This window comes from Nipponia nippon, unplaced genomic scaffold, assembly GCF_047370975.1.
Source record: "Nipponia nippon isolate SJK-2023a ecotype South Korea unplaced genomic scaffold, ASM4737097v1 scaffold_6, whole genome shotgun sequence".
Classification (NCBI taxonomy): Eukaryota; Metazoa; Chordata; class Aves; order Pelecaniformes; family Threskiornithidae; genus Nipponia; species Nipponia nippon.
In genome coordinates this window covers 40,298,249-40,315,935 of record NW_028262380.1, presented here as the reverse complement: position 1 = coordinate 40,315,935, position 17,687 = coordinate 40,298,249, and the positions used below count along the sequence as shown (strand labels likewise).

General features: G+C 37.9%; 1 long non-coding RNA gene across 1 annotated transcript; it reads left to right on the top strand.

The window, feature by feature from the left end:
• Positions 1-6,071: 6,071 nt before the first annotated feature.
• LOC148051419 (uncharacterized) lies at positions 6,072-9,430 on the top strand. The gene is made up of 3 exons (XR_015699907.1): positions 6,072-6,181; positions 7,151-7,330; positions 9,310-9,430. It is a non-coding gene; the product is annotated as an uncharacterized LOC148051419 (long non-coding RNA).
• Positions 9,431-17,687: the final 8,257 nt, after the last annotated feature.

Below are 17,687 nucleotides of genomic sequence, written 5' to 3'. Positions count from 1 at the left end.
TTGTTAATGTTTTATTAAGGATACGCAAGGCATTCATATGTAACTCATGCCCTTGTTTTGGCTTGCTACTTCCAAAAAGGTCTAAAAAGCTGAAAAGTTCTAAGTAATTTATTTTTTGCATCTCAAAGAAGAGATTTTATATGTTACATAGAGGGTAAAATATTTGCTTTGCTGAAGTCTATGGAAAAACATCCACTGGAGCCAAGATTTTCTCAGAGAATCTTAATGACGACTGCTCTGAACACTTTAAAAATCATTCTTTTCTACATTGACCTACGTTTGTTTGCCAGGTAAAACATGAACAGATCAGTCATCTTTACAGGGATTGACTTTTAATTACACCTTCAAGACTGCTTTTTGGTTTAAGTTTTTTTTTTTGGGGGGGGGGTGCTTCTGTTGTTTGTTTGTTTGTTTTTTTAAATGAAATTAGTAGTTACAAATAAATGTTTGTCAGCTGAGTTGCTGGTATTTACTATTTCCCAATATTACACTTCCAGCAGTCCATATTGCAATATGGATGGTTAACAAATAATTTCCCACATTAATGTTAATGACTGTGCTAATGTTTATAGGTAAAAATTTTGTGATAATGGTAGGTATATTGATACATTCATCTCACTTTTTTAAGCAAGTCAATAAAAGAAAAGGGAAAATTCAGCTCAGAAACTCCTAATGTACAGTCAAGTGTTACAGTTAGTGTAAGGCACATTGAAATAGTGAACTATGGATTAGTTTCCTTTGTGGGCCTGTACTATCTCCTGGGTACATTGAAAACAGAATCTGGTTTTGAACAGAGGCTGTATTTGGCTAACTGCAGTGTTACCAGCCCTTGTAATTTGTTTAACGGTGCTTTCAACTTGCCTGATGTTGCAATTCTTGCATTGGCTGGTAGTTAGACCCCTGGTACGTGGGAATGCAGGAATGCTGCTTGCACCGCCACCAGGCTAAAGCTCCAGTAGCTTTGCTGCCAGCGTCATTGCAGCGAGCAGCAAACTATCCATTCCTAAGTGTCAGATCCTAACACACAGAAGATTAACTAACTGCTGGAGTTCAGGGATGGTATACTTGCTGTGAAAAAAATGAAAGTTGGCTACTGGAGTATTGTGTCTGGCTGTTAATTAGTTATTGCCTTGGAGGCAAGGTCGTTTACTGAAACATGAGTTTACCAGGCCTCTGAAGTGTATTTTTCACTTGTAGATGTTACATGATGAAAAGATGCCTCAAACTGTGAAGAGAAACAGAAAATCACTATTTAAAAAAATCTAATCTAAGCTGTGTAATGAACAGGACTGTAAAGTGGGGAGGTTTAGTGCCTTGCAAATGAAGATTTGGTGAAGGTAAATTTTTAGGAAGCACATAAAAACTTCAGCTGACAATCTTATTTCTCTGGGATGTTGCTTTTGCCAGCACTTTGGTCCTTTCAAGTGTCCTGTATTTGCTATGTTTGCTGAAAATCAGCAGTATGAAAAAAAGAAAAATAGAAAAAGACAACTTGCTTACTGATTCTTTCAATTACATATATTTTAGAATATTTGTGGCAATCAGTGGATGGGGAACATGTTTTAGGAGGAAGAAGTTGATAATGACCAGGGTCATTGACTTAACGTGTCTTTCGTAGAGTTACCTGAAATATGTTGTAAACTATACTGCAAATTTGTACACATATATAAATAAATTACAGATGTAAGCTCTTCAGATTTTAGTTGATCATTGATAAACTACTACCTAATAGAACTCATAATAAAGACCTAAAGATTTAAATAAGGTAATGCCATGAATATATGCAATTAAAATCTAAGTGACTTTTATAGATATTGAATCTAATTTACATTTTTATGCTTCCTTATATGATGTTGGAGAGCTGATTAAAAAATGTAAGCATTGGTTTCATACTGAAAGTTAGATAATAAAGTGAGATTATGTGAAAAGATTATGTTAATTTTCAGTAGTTGCCCCTGAAGTTATTTTGGAAGCTAGAAATTATTGTAAATATAATTTTGATACCTGCAGATGGAAAAGTTGATGTACGATAGGAAAGGAAAAATCCCCAACAATCCACTAAAAATGGATAGAAGACTGTTGTTCTCACATGGTAGTGGAAATGAGCTCTAATGCACCCACAGAGGAGGCCACAGAAGACGTTGTTTCCAAAAGTACATATTAATGTAGTTTAACCTTTGTGCTTCTATAAACTGAGCAAGAAGAAAATTCATTTTTTTTTCTACATGCTTGACACTAATTACTCAGTGCTCTGATCCTTGGAGGCAAGAATGTATATTTATTGAGGTGAAATGTAATAGTGTGAGACAAATTACGTGTGTCAGCTAGGTCGAACCTGTTGAATGCACGCGAAGATTTAGGAATTGCAAACAAAATCGCTTTTGCTAATCACAGAGGGAGTTAAGTCTTCTGGAGAGGGGGCTGATTTGAGGATGGCACACACTTATTTCATAACTCCAATACTGTCACTTTCCCTTTATGGACAGGGGATCAAGCCAGCTTTATGATGTGCTATGTGCATGTTTTCATACAGGGGCTTTAGGACAAAAAAAAAAAGAGGAAAGAATCGGTTCCTTCTGGTCCAGTCCAAGTGTGGACAATGCTGTATTTTCTTTTACACCAAAAGTGGTGGTGTTCTGAGAAAATAGGGGAAGAATGTACAATTACCCGATCTGAAAGCCTTCCTGGAGCATAGCGTGGGATGGGTGAGCACTGAGGGCATTCTGAGAGCAAGAACAATATAATTGTGCATATATGGTACTTAGTAGGCATGTTCAGGATTTTCTCTAGTAGAGAGCTGTGAAACCAGCTCTGCTCTCGCTCAGCTGAGCAGATGGGACCAGACTTTTCAGCCTACTGCAAGTGACAGCAATATTCAATAGGCCTGAAGATATTTTTGGACCCTTGTTACAGTTTTAAATTAAGAGAAGATGTACATAAGAAGGCTATTATTAAATACAAACATACAAGCAATAACTTGAACAGAAATGGGAAATAAAACAGAGCTCCATATTATTCCGTGCTTAAATCAGACTATTGAAAAACATTTGCTATTATACAATGTTTAGTCCTCACTTCTGATAAAACATAAGTCTTGAAAACTAATAGATAGTTTTCTTATTGAAGATCTTCATTGACACTTGGAAAAATTATCCCTTACCTAAATATCTGGTATTTTTAACTTGAGTTTCAAGACAGCTTTTCATTGCTCATGTCACGGATTACCACCAAATGTCTCAATCAGTAACCCAACTCCAAAACATCTCACACCTAAAAGAAAAGACAGTAACTTAACTTTGTTTTAAAAATTTCTTTTGGTACCTCGTCTATTCATTCAAAAGTAGAGTATTGCCTATGAACTTGGCTGTCTGTATAACGGTACCTAGATACATATTGAAGCTTGTTTGCTTAGACAATAATTACTCCTCATCTGAAAACACATAACTACAAAAGGGTTAAATTAAATTCTTTGTTGTAGAGTGAGGATGTAAAAATGTAACTAAAAATAAACCCTGTTTCAGCTTATGAGGACAGAAGGAGCACAAGAGAGAGTTAGTCAATCCAAAACCAGTCTCCTCATATCTACAAATCTACAGAAAAGGCATACTTCCTTTTACATGAAAATAAGGTTTTCAAAGCAAAATGTGGACAGACTTATCCATAAGAGCAGCAATTTTTCTCCAAAATATTTGACCGTCAGAGGTTTGTATGAAGAGTAAAAAGCTGCTTTTCAATATGTAGATATTTCTAAAATAAGCACAGGAGATGCTTCCTTTTGCTAGAAATTTATTGATAGTCTCTTTTCTGATGGCATTTTAGTTGCAGATAACCTCCTGCTGTCCCAGGGAAATTGCATGTAAGTGGTGTTACCTTTCAGAATTGGGAGTGTGTTTATACAAGCAGTATATCTGGGTACAAAAATTATTTCACAATATTTTCATCTGCAAGTTATTGCTGCTTTCAGTTATGTAGGATGTTTCTGCTGTTACTGTGCAGTGACACATTAGGCTAGGCATGTAAAGTAATGCAGTGTGACTGATACAAGCTGATGTTACACTTCACAGCACAATACTTCATAATGTGTTATGTCAATGGGAGCATTTAAAAAAAATGTAATTCCTCAGAAAGAACTAATAAAAGAATCCAAGAATAACCTTTCCTCTCCCCTCCTCCTTTCTCCATCAAAAACCAAAAAACACCGAGAGCAGAAAGCAATTTGTCTTTGACGCGCAAAAATAACTTTTGGAGGATCCATAGCAGTAGGTCGTTGTATAACATACTTTTAGCCGAATTAAGAAGGGGAAATAATTTTTATTTTAAAAGTCTGTTTTTCTCTTTACAGAGTGGAAATTATTTCACAGTCGTGAACTTTACTGGCTTTCAAAGCCATGTATTTTTAGAAGAGTAAAAGCAGAGTATTTTAATGTACTTCAAGTCTACGCAACGTTATAAGCTTTTTTAGCTTGTAAGGCTTCCTCAATCCCAAATAGAAATACTGGTTTTACTGAATTTGCTTAGGTTTCAATTAATTGTATATTCCTTTTATTTCTTTTGATTTTGAACTTTTATGTCTGTTTTTGAAGGTATACTTTTTATTTGGTTTTAAACCTGTATTTTTCTTAAGGATCACATCCTCATACTAGTGTGGTATTTTCCCCATGTTATTGTGGGCCTCCTACAATTTGGAAATCTTTCCACCTTCCTCTCAAACTTAGTCTTAATACATCAGACCATTTAGCCTGACTTCTGATATTGATACTAGTTGAGCATTTAGGCACTATTTGCTGCTGGTAATTTTAACCCGTGACAGTTGTTTAGAGTTTTGCAATCTGTGGTCAGGGAGAGAGGGAGCGTGTCCTGTAGCTATGGAGTGCATGCAGAACTCCACAGATGTTTTAGGCTTGTCTGTGCTGGTGCACTCCACGTTTTTAATGTGCATCTTTTCAGAGCCTGTAGTCCGCATATGTGTTAAATTGGTTATATGGTATCCAGGCTTGGAAATCTCTAGCTTTAATGATGCATTACAATAAAAAGCAAGTTCTCTTTTAAAGGTACCGTTTATCGCAACATATCATGCAACAACTTCTTGTAGGCAGCTTGGCTCCAAGAAGAAACTGAAGCCATTCCTGTGAAGTTCGAGCAGGACCTGACTAAGGTTGGTGCTCCCTTGCATCGTGAGGAAAGCTACAGCCAGTAGTGGCTCCAGTCTGCCACGCTATGGTGTGCTCAGGGAAATACAACACCCACCACAGGCACGCCAGGGCTTGGGCTGCCCTCTTAGCGAACGAAAAGCAAAGTGACATCATCGGCTCTTGCGCGAAGAAGGCAGAGTTAGCAGGGGTGGGGGGAATCCATGCCCTCGTTGCTTCAGCACAGCGCTCCACGCCTGGCACACCCGAAGGCACCTCGGTCACCCAGGAGGACTTTCTCCAAATCTGGATAGGTAACTTTATGTTCTCTCAGGACAGACGCTGACTGTAAGCGACAAATGCAGGGGAGTCATTGAAATTAGCAGGTAATGAGAATTGCTGTTAAGTTTAGACTGTTAGAATCGAGATCTCACTAGTGCAAATATTCTTGGGGGGGGGCGGGAATCTAAAAAAGGGAAAGAAAAATTCTTAAACTGGTCAAACTTATTTTGGCCTGAAGTATAGAAAACTTGATAAATCAATTTTATACCATCTTTCACAAACGAAGTAAAAGGAAGTTTAGAAATTAATGAAACTTTAGCATTTAGAATAACAAAGATGGATGAACTAAAAATGAGGAAGCTTGCCTTTATTTAGTACAAGAGTTTTCTTTTGCAAACCAATCTTTTTGATTCCAGCAGAAAATATATTTTACTCTTCCCTACCACAGCCAGATTGTTATTTTGTTAAAATCATTATTTTATTCCCCAAAAGATTTCTTGTCTGTAGATTAATTTGGCACTAACATTAGGGTCTAACTAGGCTGTCTCTTTATCAGTGCATCTCAACTGTCTAAAGATTATTCACTCAACCCAGGTCATCTTGTTCCAGGACAAATTGCTCTTAACCTCAACCTCCATAAAACACTTCTCATCCCCTTATAGTTGTAGGTGTGACCTTCATATGAGATAAACAGCTGAAGAATTGGGAATGCCTTCTCATTTTACTGGGCATCATGAGCTTCAGCCTCATTAGACTCTTATTTAAGTAAGGTAAGAGAGTAAAATAAGTTGCTGATCTCTGTAATTAGCAATTCTGGATAATGAGGTCTTCTACTGAGTTACCTGTATTGGGTGTGTGCCTGGTTACAACAGCTTAAATTTCACAAATGATCGTTAAATTGCTGAGACAGATGTCAGAACACAGAAGGCCTTCTAAGACCAGCCTGCTATTAAGAAAGAAGTTCCTTCTGAGTTTTAAAAGTGAACACTATAATGCCTGTAGCAAAGCCCCTCAACCTCCTTTGCCATCCCAAGGAGGAGGGAAGAGGACACCTATAGATAACTTTTTCCTGTACCAGGTTAGACAGATCGTAAACCCCACCTTTGGTGTTCGAGAAGCAATCCGCTTACATTGCATTTTCTGATCACATTGGTGGGGTAACCCCTCATGCTCCCCCTCAGGCCTGCAGAGTGTATAACTGCTTTTAAGGACAGAGGGTTCCCTTTATGTCTGCTGGCCCCAGGAGCCATTCCAATCCCTGGTGCTGGGCAAAAGGAATGAATAAAGACTCTTTCATGTTTTCAAGATCCAAACGCTTTTAAGATACACATGACAATAAGATAACAATTTTAAGATGTGATTAAAGATGTAAGCAATTTTATAAATGAAAGGTCGTAAATGCGAGTAAGTTAAGCACGGAGAGCCAGATCAGTATTCTCAGAAAGGAGCTGTGTCCTGTGCTAGGGAGCTTGGGCATACAATGATCTCTTTCACGACGTGATCAAACACAATCTTAAAATCTCTGAGGTTCTTTTTTCTACTATTCACATGGCTTTTTCAGAGTGTCACTTCTGCTTTGCATACTAAAGTTATGCACGACCAATTGATGTATAATCACTTATTCTTGCAAACTTGTACAGTTCTTCTCTTCCCTACTGTTAATCCCTGATTTATTTTGCAGCTTATGTTGTTCTAGGCTGAACAAGCTAAATTTTTTCAATCTTTTCTTGTGAAAACAGGCTCTTCATTTTTCAAGTCACTCTAATAGCATTTCCAGCACCAGTCCCAAATTTACATCCCTGGTTCTTGAACACGATTAAATACAACTAAGGTCCGACTGAGGAACAGATGAAATTTAGTAAACAGCTCTGCGTTTCTACATATCAACGGGATGAAGATAACTTACCTAATATATCCTGGTATGTACCCTATTTCATTCCACACCATATTGTTCAAAAATCACTGCGTGTTTGGCTAATATAAAATGAACTTTAGTTTCCTACACTGTATCCAACAACAAGGGAGCTCCCAAAATAAAGCAGAAATTTCCTATGGGAGTGATACTGCGCTCTTCATGGCAGCAGTTCATACATTTCTAGACATCCAGGTAGTAAAATCGTTCAGGTATCTTCTGTAACATATTGTTGCCTTCATTGCCCAGACATTTTCCAACACACTGATCTTACTGATCAGATGTCATCATTAGTATAATTTGTTGTTAATGTGGACATGATCTAGTTTTAGCTACTCCAGATAGTTAAAGATTAAATTATTACATTCATACTATATTTTATAGTTATTTTCTGACAATTTGAAAAAAGAAACTAACAGCAAGGATAAGTCTGTCATTTATGAACTGAAAAGGTCACTTTGTTTCCTCAGAATAGAACTGGCTTTTCCTTTCCAGTACTGAATTGATGCTTTTAAATATTGAGAAGAAAGAAGTCATAGTTTCCCTTAATGTATAATTTTCTTTTGGCGTGTTTACGTTGTCTGTTTTTTTGGTTTTGTTTTTCCCCAGAATAATAGTCTGTGGAGTGCCACAACATTGCTGGAAACAATAAGTTGCAAGGGAGTTACCAGAGATAACAAAAATGTCTTACCAAGAAAACAAAATCTGACAGATAAGCTCAGTTGTTTAAAAACATTAATAGGGATTTTGAATAGTGTTAAAACTTCCATCTCTTGAATTCTCTGATAATGAGTAGGGGTTTTTCTGTCAGATAAAGAAACTGTAGCAATTCTAGCAGATATGACCTGGTTGAGAGGGCTGAAATATGAGTCATAAGTTATGAAAATTTATACAAGTGATTCCTAAATTAATCACGTCAGTGTTGCTGTAGCTCCATCATGCAGGCTCTCTTTCCATGCTATTTACACATATAGGCTGCACCCCCGGTTGGGAGACACTACCCAGACATTATGCTGACTGCATCAGAAAGGATCTCATAAACAAATTTCCGCATGTCTAAAATTTAACATAAGGTCTTTACTTTAACACTGGGTCCCCTAACCTCTGTTACTCCTGTTTCTAGCACTCAGCAGGAACTCCTATTCCTTTTGCTTCCTTTGCAATGAAAAGAAACTTTCTTTTCTTGCCTTCACTTGCTTCGCTTGGATAGAGGAGAGAACCAACCTGAGCTGCTGAGCCACAGGCGGTGGAGAGTCCTGCTGCCTCCTGCAAGGCTCTGCTGCCTTCGCCCTCCGCAGAGCCGCTCTGGCTGCTAAGATTCTCTGGTGGGAGAGAGCTGACCTCCGCTTTTCTCTGCATGTTTGCTTCTGCTCTTTACTTCTAAACTTCCCCTGAAAATATCCTTTTTTATTTCCATCCTGAAAATGGAAATAGCCAACACTGGGCTAGTACTTTGAAGCCTGGTATAGTCTGCTACAGTATCAGCAATAAAAAATTCAGGTTAAGTTTGGTTAGGGAAAAACTAAAGATCAGTTTCACATCCTCTCCATGTCAATCTTGCTTGCTCTTTCTTCCTGCAGCAGTAAAAGCCGATATCAAAATAACACTGGGGATTTTTTTGGTTTTTTTTTTTTTTTAGATTTATAATACCCGTAAGCCATATTTTACCAATCACATTAGCTTTGTACTTTTTAGCCAAAAAAGGGGATGGCAATACTGTGTGAAAACCTCACACCTTAAGTGTATTCTTACATTTGAATAGCAATAGTAATAATTTACCATTATTGTACTGCTGTTGATGTTTAGAAGGACTGCACGGAAATTATGCTGTCGGGTTCAGATTTTACTCTATCTGGCTACATTGTAAACATCTATATATGTGTTAACCGTTTTCACCAGTGAAGTGAAACAGGCAGTTTCAGAGCACAGTTTATTGTTTTAGGTTTGGGCTTTAGATTTGATGAATCACTTGCTGTTTCTCTCCAGGAATAAAGGAAGTCCAGATCAGAGTTTATTAAGAGTCCCAGACGCAGATTCAACATCTAAGTCTAACCTTAGAAAGGTCCAAGCCAGTGAGCACTGTGAACACATAGATGCAACAAATGAGTGTCGTCAGTCCGCAGTCCCCGTTCACTAGGGAAGGGACCTCAGGTAAGTTCCTAAATAGTTGTTGCAATTAGCCATCTGAATTAAAGTGGAATTAATCCAGTCCCACTGAAAAAAATCTTCAGTTCCTCATCCACAATTTCAAAAGACAAAAAGAGGAAAAATAAGAAGAAATAAGTAAAGTGCTGTCCCTTTTCTTTGACTACATGCACTAGTGGGATTAAAATATTACCTAGGTATTACTATACTGTTTGTGCTTCAGAAAAGGCAAGGAAAAATTAAGCATAGTTTAATTTTTTGATGTGGGCCATCAAACCCACGGTTGCTGTGGGCCAGACGCTATGCTCTGTGTGAACACAGCTGGAGGGTTGCTGGCAACAGACACACGCTGTGTTACAAGTGCCAGCTCCAATAGTTACATGCTGTAGTACAGAACGGTTCTTAGTCAGGCAAGTACTTTTGTACAGAACATTTCACAGGAATTGTAGTTATTACTGGAAAGTAACATTAAAACCAACATGAAAACTGACTAAAGGTTTTACAGCATTTGGCATTATAAATCTTCTACAGTTAGCACATAGTCCTCTTGGGGTGAGGGTGATGGAGGTAGGAGCAAGTGTTGTAACATGAGATGTGACATCACCTGATTTATTCATGTGCTTGAACAGTGGGTTATGTTATCTACTTGATTTGTCATTTAAAAAGGAAATTATTAAAGCTGAATTTTAGCAATAGCTATGCAAAAGAGGGAGTCAGCTTGGAACGAACTAGAGAAACAGCTTGCTAGTACTTGGTTTCCTAGTGCAAAATTGCTTATTTGCTTTTGCATATGGATGGACATAATAAAACAGGGTGATGTGAAAATAACTGAAGATCTCCATTTTCTTTTCCCTGAAAGCAGGAGAGAAGGGAAGATTTCTGTTGAGGAGATATGGAGTATGTAGAAGGAAGTTTAAGACATCATTATAATCCTCTCACAGCTGGGACAGGCATGCCCCACCAAGAAGCTACTTCATCATCATAGCTTACTTTTATATTAAAAAAGATCAAATATTTAAGATGATTAAAAACTCCAGTGGTTTAAGATTTATTTTGGGGAGACTGTAAAAGACTGAGCATACTTTCCTATTCTTAGGTCATTGAAGCAGAAAGCATCTATACTTCCACATATTGAAGAATGATACTGGGACCTAGTGCTCTTTGTTTTGAAGTGATACAGTGTGGTGGGTTAACCTTGGCTGGACACCAGGTGCCCACCAAAGCTGATCTGTCATTCCCCCTCCTCAGCTGGACAGGGAAGAGAAAATATAATGAAAGGCTCATAGGTCAAGGTAAGGACAGGGAGAGATCATTCACCAATTACCATCATGGGTAAAACAGGCTCAACTTGGGGAAATTAATTTATTACTAATCAAATCAGAGTAGGACAATGATAAATAAACCCAAATGTTAAAGACACCTTTCCCCCACCCCTCCCTGCTTCCCAGGTTTAAGTTTAATTCCGATTTTCTTTACCTCCTCCCCGCCAGCAGCGCAGGGGGATGGGGAATGGGGGTTGCGGTCAGTTCATCACACATTGTTTCTGCCGCTCCTTCCTCCTCAGGGGGAGGACTCCTCACACTCTTCCCTTGCTCCAGTGTGAGGTACCTCCCATGAGAGACAGTCCTCCGTGAACTTCTCCAACGTGAGTCCTTCCCACGGGCTGCAGTCCTTCATGAACTTTTCCAGCGTGGGTCCCTTCCATGGGGTGCAGTGCTTCAGGAACAGACTGCTCCAGCCTGGGTCCCTCACGGGGTCACAAGTCCTGCCAGCAAACGTGCTCCAGCATGGGCTTTCCATGGGGTCACAGCCTCCTTTGGGCATCCACCTGCTCCGGCGTGGGGTCCTCCATGGGCTGCAGGTGGATATCTGCTCCAGCGTTTACCTCCATGGGCTGAAGAGGGACAGCCTGCCTCACCATGGGCTGCAGGGGAATCTCTGCTCTGGTGCCTGCAGCACTTCCTCCCCCTCCTTCTTCGCTGACCTTCATGTCTGCAGAGTTGTTCCTCTCACATATTCTCACTCCTCTCTCCGGCTGCAGGTGCACAAGCGTTTGTTTCTTTCTTTTTTTCCTCTCCTTCTTAAATACGTGATCCCAGAGGTGCTTTCACTGTTGCTGATGGGCTCGGCCTTGGCCAGCAGTGGGTCTGTCTTGGAGCTGGCTGGCATTGGCTCTATTAGACATAGGGGAAGCTTCTAGCAGCTTCTCACAGAAGCCGTCCCTGTAGCCCCCCCACTACCAAAACCTTGCCAAGCAAACCCAATATGTAAGGCATTCAGCATTTACTGCCAGTGCCAGGTAGTATTAAGTGCTCAAGTGTCACACCTAGATCTAATAGAAAGCGTTAAAATATGGATTAATTTATGCTTTTCATTAACATAATTTGAATTTATTTTAATTATTCTTTACCTAAATTAATTTCTATAGATATGTTTTCAGTAAACTAATTTACATGGCCTGGAATGTCTAATCAGTCTAATCCATGCTTTCCAGATAATATTTCTCTGGTAGGGAAACTGATAATTTATCTATATGCTTTTACTGTAGATTTTTTTTTTTTGAGAGTTATTTGAAAGCCAGAATAATAGCTGTTGAAGATTTTTGTTCATAGTAAAAATACTTTTTTTTTTTTTTGAGGGAGGGGAAGATAATTTTTATTGTATCTTGTATTTTGGAAAATGGGACTGCACTCGAGTTTATTCATAGACACTCTGTAACAAGCAAAATCAAACAGTTTTAGTTGGAATAATATCTTTGCCAGCTAGAAGATTAAATAGTACTTCATAGATATTTTATAGATGCATCTGTTTCTCCACTTACAGCTAGTCTGTTTGCTTGGTTTTGTTTTGGTTTTTTTTTTTTTGGTGCCTAACATTTAATTTCAAAACTTTGAGTTGTTTGCTAGGGTATTACCCTGTACTGGCAGTAGGACACACTGAAAGGAAGTGCCATTTATGTATTTATGCAAGATCAAGAGCTTGTGTTTCTTAGCGAAATTATTCCTAGTTAAAAAGAATAGAGCATTTTGAAAATTTTTGAAAAAAGTATTTGAAAAGGGATAGAGACAGTAGAAACTGTTGGGGGAAGAGGAACGGAGACTAATAATATTAATTTTATGGCACTGATGTAGCCTGGAATAATTTGCTTAAACAGACAACTAATTGGGTTCTATTTTTAACAGAAAACTAAACTGGATGTCAGTGATGAAGTGAAAGCATAAAGGAAAATGCTCTTTATCTAACTGTGACTATGCATGATGTGGAAAACTAAATAGTAATGTCCACGGAGAGAGACCTGACAACTCACAACCGCTACCACCCCCCCGGCATCTTCCCATCTCAGAGCTCTTCTCTCTTCTTTGTTGAAAGCAGCAACGGGTAAGTTCAGAGAGGTCTTCTAGTTGGCAAGGGTGTTGTAACACATGAAGGAAGGCTGGTGAAAGCTGAAGTTCAGTGTAACCAAGCCTTGGGAAGTTGCCTTAGGCTATGCAAAAACAACAGCAACAGCGAGCCAGAAAGCCTCAAGTGTGTTGTTACTGGAAAGTCAAGTAGCTAGCTTCATCTTGAAGGAAAAGAGATGAAAAATATCTGTGATGGGAGGAACAGAAAAACGTTTTCTAAGGTATTGAATGTGGAGAGTGTTGCTAGTCTGTTTTCAACTTAATCATAAAAATACGCTGAAGGAACTTTGTAAGTTATATTTTTACCCTCTATATGTTATCATTTGAATTTGTACCTATTGAACCTCGAGTGGAGCTAGAACTTGGTGCTTGCCAAGCCAGGAGTTCCTGCTTGAGCTTGCAGCACATGCAGCAGGGCTTCAGAAAGGACTCTTGTACTCGGCAAGAGCGAGGAGAGACCTCATGATATGGGAGAAGGGAGACAGATGTCTCCCGTACTCTGCAAACACTCTTCTCTCCTGCTTTGCTAGTTCCAGAATTAGCTCTGATAGAGATGCAAGGGCAGAGTGAAATCTGTCCTGAGCCTTTCCATGCAGTAATGCCGGGAACAGCCCTGCCCTCTTACAGTAGCCTGTAGCTACTCCAGACCTCCTGTTAGTCTTTCAGCATCTTTGCACATATTTTTGAGGAAGAAGGAAGCAAAAAATGCAGCTCCCTCACCTGGCTTCCAGAATTTCTTATTTCAATTCTGAGTGTGCCATAACTGTAACAATCAAAGACTCTCATAGAAGGGTCAACTATATGACTACTCTGTACTTCACCCTCTTCATCTCGATGTAACTGAAATACATCTTAGTAACAATGCTAGCCTTGCTTAGACCAGATAAGGTGTTGGATTAGGCCATTTTGGTATAGCCATGTGCTTGTGCTCAAATGTTTTAACATGTTAGCTAGCTTTCCTTTAGTTAGTTAGTTAGTTTGGTTTTAATAGTCACTCATTAAGTCCTGACAATTTGAAAATCTTCCAGACTTTGAAATTAGATTGAGAGCATACTGCTACTTTCCAGTCAAAATTACTATGAACTTGGTGGTTAACCTGTCATTAAAAAAAATATATATATATAGTTGATCCTCTTATGCAGTCCTATATCACGAAAATGTTTAAAAACACGTAGTTCCAACTGCAATTACAGCCTCAGAGTTTGTAGGAAGACAAGTCTGAGGGCATGAGAGAAAATGTGATTCAAGTATACACAGAAAATTCTTTTAAAATTACTGAATTTATAAAGTTTCTCCTCAAACATAGTTTTGGTTTGTTTTTTTTTCTTTTTTAGCTGAAAGTAAGTATATTTTTGAGTTTGAAACCTGCATTCAAAAATAAGAGTAATGGTAACAGATATTTTAGTACATTTTGTAAATGAACAAAAGTTCTCCTTGATGGGATTTATACATACCTGCTATCCTTCCATACAGCTTTTATGGGGCCACAGATTATAGCGGTACAAGAAAATCAGTACAGTTCCCAGCCCCTACGTCACTCACCTGGGAATGAAAAATATTTCAGGAGGAGCTGCTAATTACATAAATGGGTGGAACAAGAACTATTTTATTCTACATTACCGTTTTGTGGCAGAGTCGAAGGCAAGAAAGTGTTGCATTGAAAACATAAAGGGTTATGGTAAAGGAAAGAGTATACTGTGCTGGTGAAATAATGTCCAAGGAGTGCTCTAAAATAAAGCTATCATAGCATGGATAGTGCTATCAAATATAACACAAAATAGGAGTAAGGAAGTGGATAGTTTTTATGCCTGACAACTCTAGCATCCTGTTGGACAATAACTGTGCTGAATTAATATCTGTAGTCTTTAGTATGCCATGGCTCTGCTATGTAGAACCAACTAAAAGATATATAACAGAACAACTTCTGAATCTCTTGATGAAGCAGTTTAAGTATTAGAGTTGTATGTACTCAGAAGAATCCATTGTCCCAGAACTATATTGAGCCAACCCAAGTCTCTCATGCTTTATTTAGAAAAACCAACCAAACCAAATCCTGAATTTCTACAGCACCTGACAGATGAGAGTCCAGTATAGTTTACAAAAATTATTTTCCTCTTATTACTCTGAAGAAAACACTCCGCAGTTAAAAAAGCTGATGCTTTAAATACCTACAACCTCTCATCAATGTGCTGCTCTGCTATCTCCAGAAATAGCAATGAAGCACTTTCAATTCTGCATTGTTAGCACATACCACAGTTGTTCGTTAGGAAGCAAATAAAATGAACTAAAAAAACCTGGCATTGGTAGTCTTGTGACAATGAAAGCATAGAAGCTGCCGGACTTTCATTTTAACAGAAGTTGAGAAATAAATTTGTTATTATGAAATTAATATTAATATAACGTCAATCATGTCAATTCCATAATTGAGTCTTACTTAACAGATGTTTTACTGAAATTTGCATAGTGATACTGAGGTTGCTTGAAGCTTTTCCTACAGCATATGTTGGTGTAGGTTTTTTTAGGTCAGTGATTACCGTACGCAGATGAATTCAGAAAAAAAGAGTATTCCTACTCCTTTTTACTTTATTTTGCTGATGTTAAATCAAAGCGCAAAATGAAAAAGGTGACTCTATCTTCTAAAAATCTGTCTCACCATCTCACTGTTTCCATCATATTGAGTTATACAAAACTTCTAGAATTCAGCAGAAGACCTTCCCTTAACTAATTATTAACCACCCCCAAATTTACAAAGCCTAGCTTGTCAGTCACAAACATGTCTGGTAGAGTCTTGACGGACTTAATGCCTCTACAGTTTGTAGAGTCTTACTTTGGTATCCAATTTTTATCTGAACGTTTGGATTTGTAACCTTGCTGTCTAAACAAATAAAATAGGATAAAACCAAGTCAATACTTGGATGAAGGATCTGCTATCTCACAGGGTGATCTAGTAGCAGCAGATAAACTCTTATTCCTCATTTAGCTCTGAATCGTTGTTGCTGCTCTGCAGCCAGATTTGCTGTCTTTTGTTAAGACATTCGACATAAAGATCCAGCTTATGTGGGGCTAGAAAAAAGAATTTAGACATAGCCATATCAGTCTCAGTCCTGGCAAAAATCCAGGCTGGGTATTAAATTCTGCTTGCCTAACCCTTTGTTTGTTTGTTTGTTGTTAATTGAGTGGAGGAATTTTTTATATTCTGAGAAAAGAAGCTATCTCATTTCACTGCCATTGGCCCCTGAATCATAAATTCTTTTACAGATAAAAGAGCGAAGTTATTTATCTTGAACATGAGAATTACCTGAAAGTGAGATAACTGTTTTTAATTTTCATGGTATGTAGATCTCAAAGCATTTCACACCCTAGGAAAGAATCATTATCCACACTTTACAAGTGGGAACAAGGCACAAGGCATTGGAAACATCAGATCACCCAAGGTGAAATGCCAGAAGGGAAGGTATGCCTTCAAAGTCTCTCTGGTGACTATCCATGAAGCCAAACTCTTACTGGAGTAAGAGATTCAGCTTACGCATCAATCAGTGAGTTGTTCAACCCCTAAAGTATTGAGGAAGATGTAGAAAAATGCCATAAGTAAATGAAGCTAAAATGCAGGGCTGGCAAAATTCAGCAAACAAAAGTTAGAATATGGCAAAGACATTAGGGTGAGCAGATATTAGTTTAAAATGTGGCTGCAGAGATGTAAAATGCAGACAAATTATAATCCTCCAATGAATAATACCAATTGCTTTTTTTGAGTTTAAATGACTAGCATCTTCAGGCTAGCCTAAGTTAGTATCCAGTTTTCATAATCAGAGAGATAAGTAGGTACCTGTAATCAAGAGTTATAGCTACTGTAATTATTTTAGGTAGTCTTTTACAGAAGATATGTATTCATACTTAAGACTTATTAGTATAATCACATTATGAAAAATGTGCTACGTGATTTTCATCACCTTTTGCAAACTGGAAGGTCTAAAATCCTATAAGAGTGTATTACATGTCAAGGATCTAGTCCAATCATTTTTGTCTAAAATGCGTTGTCATAGTAGAAGAGCACAGAGCTGGTTCACATAGTAACCATCTAATAACAGTAAACAAACCAACCAACCCCTCATCTTTTGTAGGAAATGTTTTTAATAAGCAGGAAATATTCTCCCATAAGCAATACCGATATTAAAATATTTCATTACCTAGATGCTACACTATATCTACAGATTTTTGTTTGAAGGTTTTAACCTTGCAACAGGTTATAATTCTATCCCCTGGTGCGCTGGTAAGCAAGAAATATCAAACTGCAAAAATCTCATAGTATCTGAATGAATTACTAGTGTACACACTGTATTATTCCCTGTATAGACCGTAGATTGTTGGGCTGATATAACTGTTTCATTTTGTGTTGTTTTGTAAAGCCAAAGAATTTAAAGAAATATTTCAACGCATCATACACATCAGAACATATCGAGTCCATGTAACAGTCAATCAAACAAAGTCTTTTATGATTCAGTTTAAAAGGTTCTGTGTCACATTATTCAACATAGGACAGTGTCAGCTGTGTTTTAAAAATAGATTCAGAATTTTAAACTGTAAACTTTAAAAAGCTGGAAAATAACTAAAATTATCCGAGGGAAAGAAAAGATAGAGTTGTTTTTAATTGCCAATTTGTGCATCTTATGTTAAGATACTTTCTGGAAAACGTGTTTTATAAGTAGCTTTAAATATATTGCCATTAGGCAGAAATGAAAACATGATGTATTCTGAGTGAAGTCAAAGAGAGCTGTGACATTTAATGATGGGTTTTAAAGGAGGGTAGACAAGTTTTCA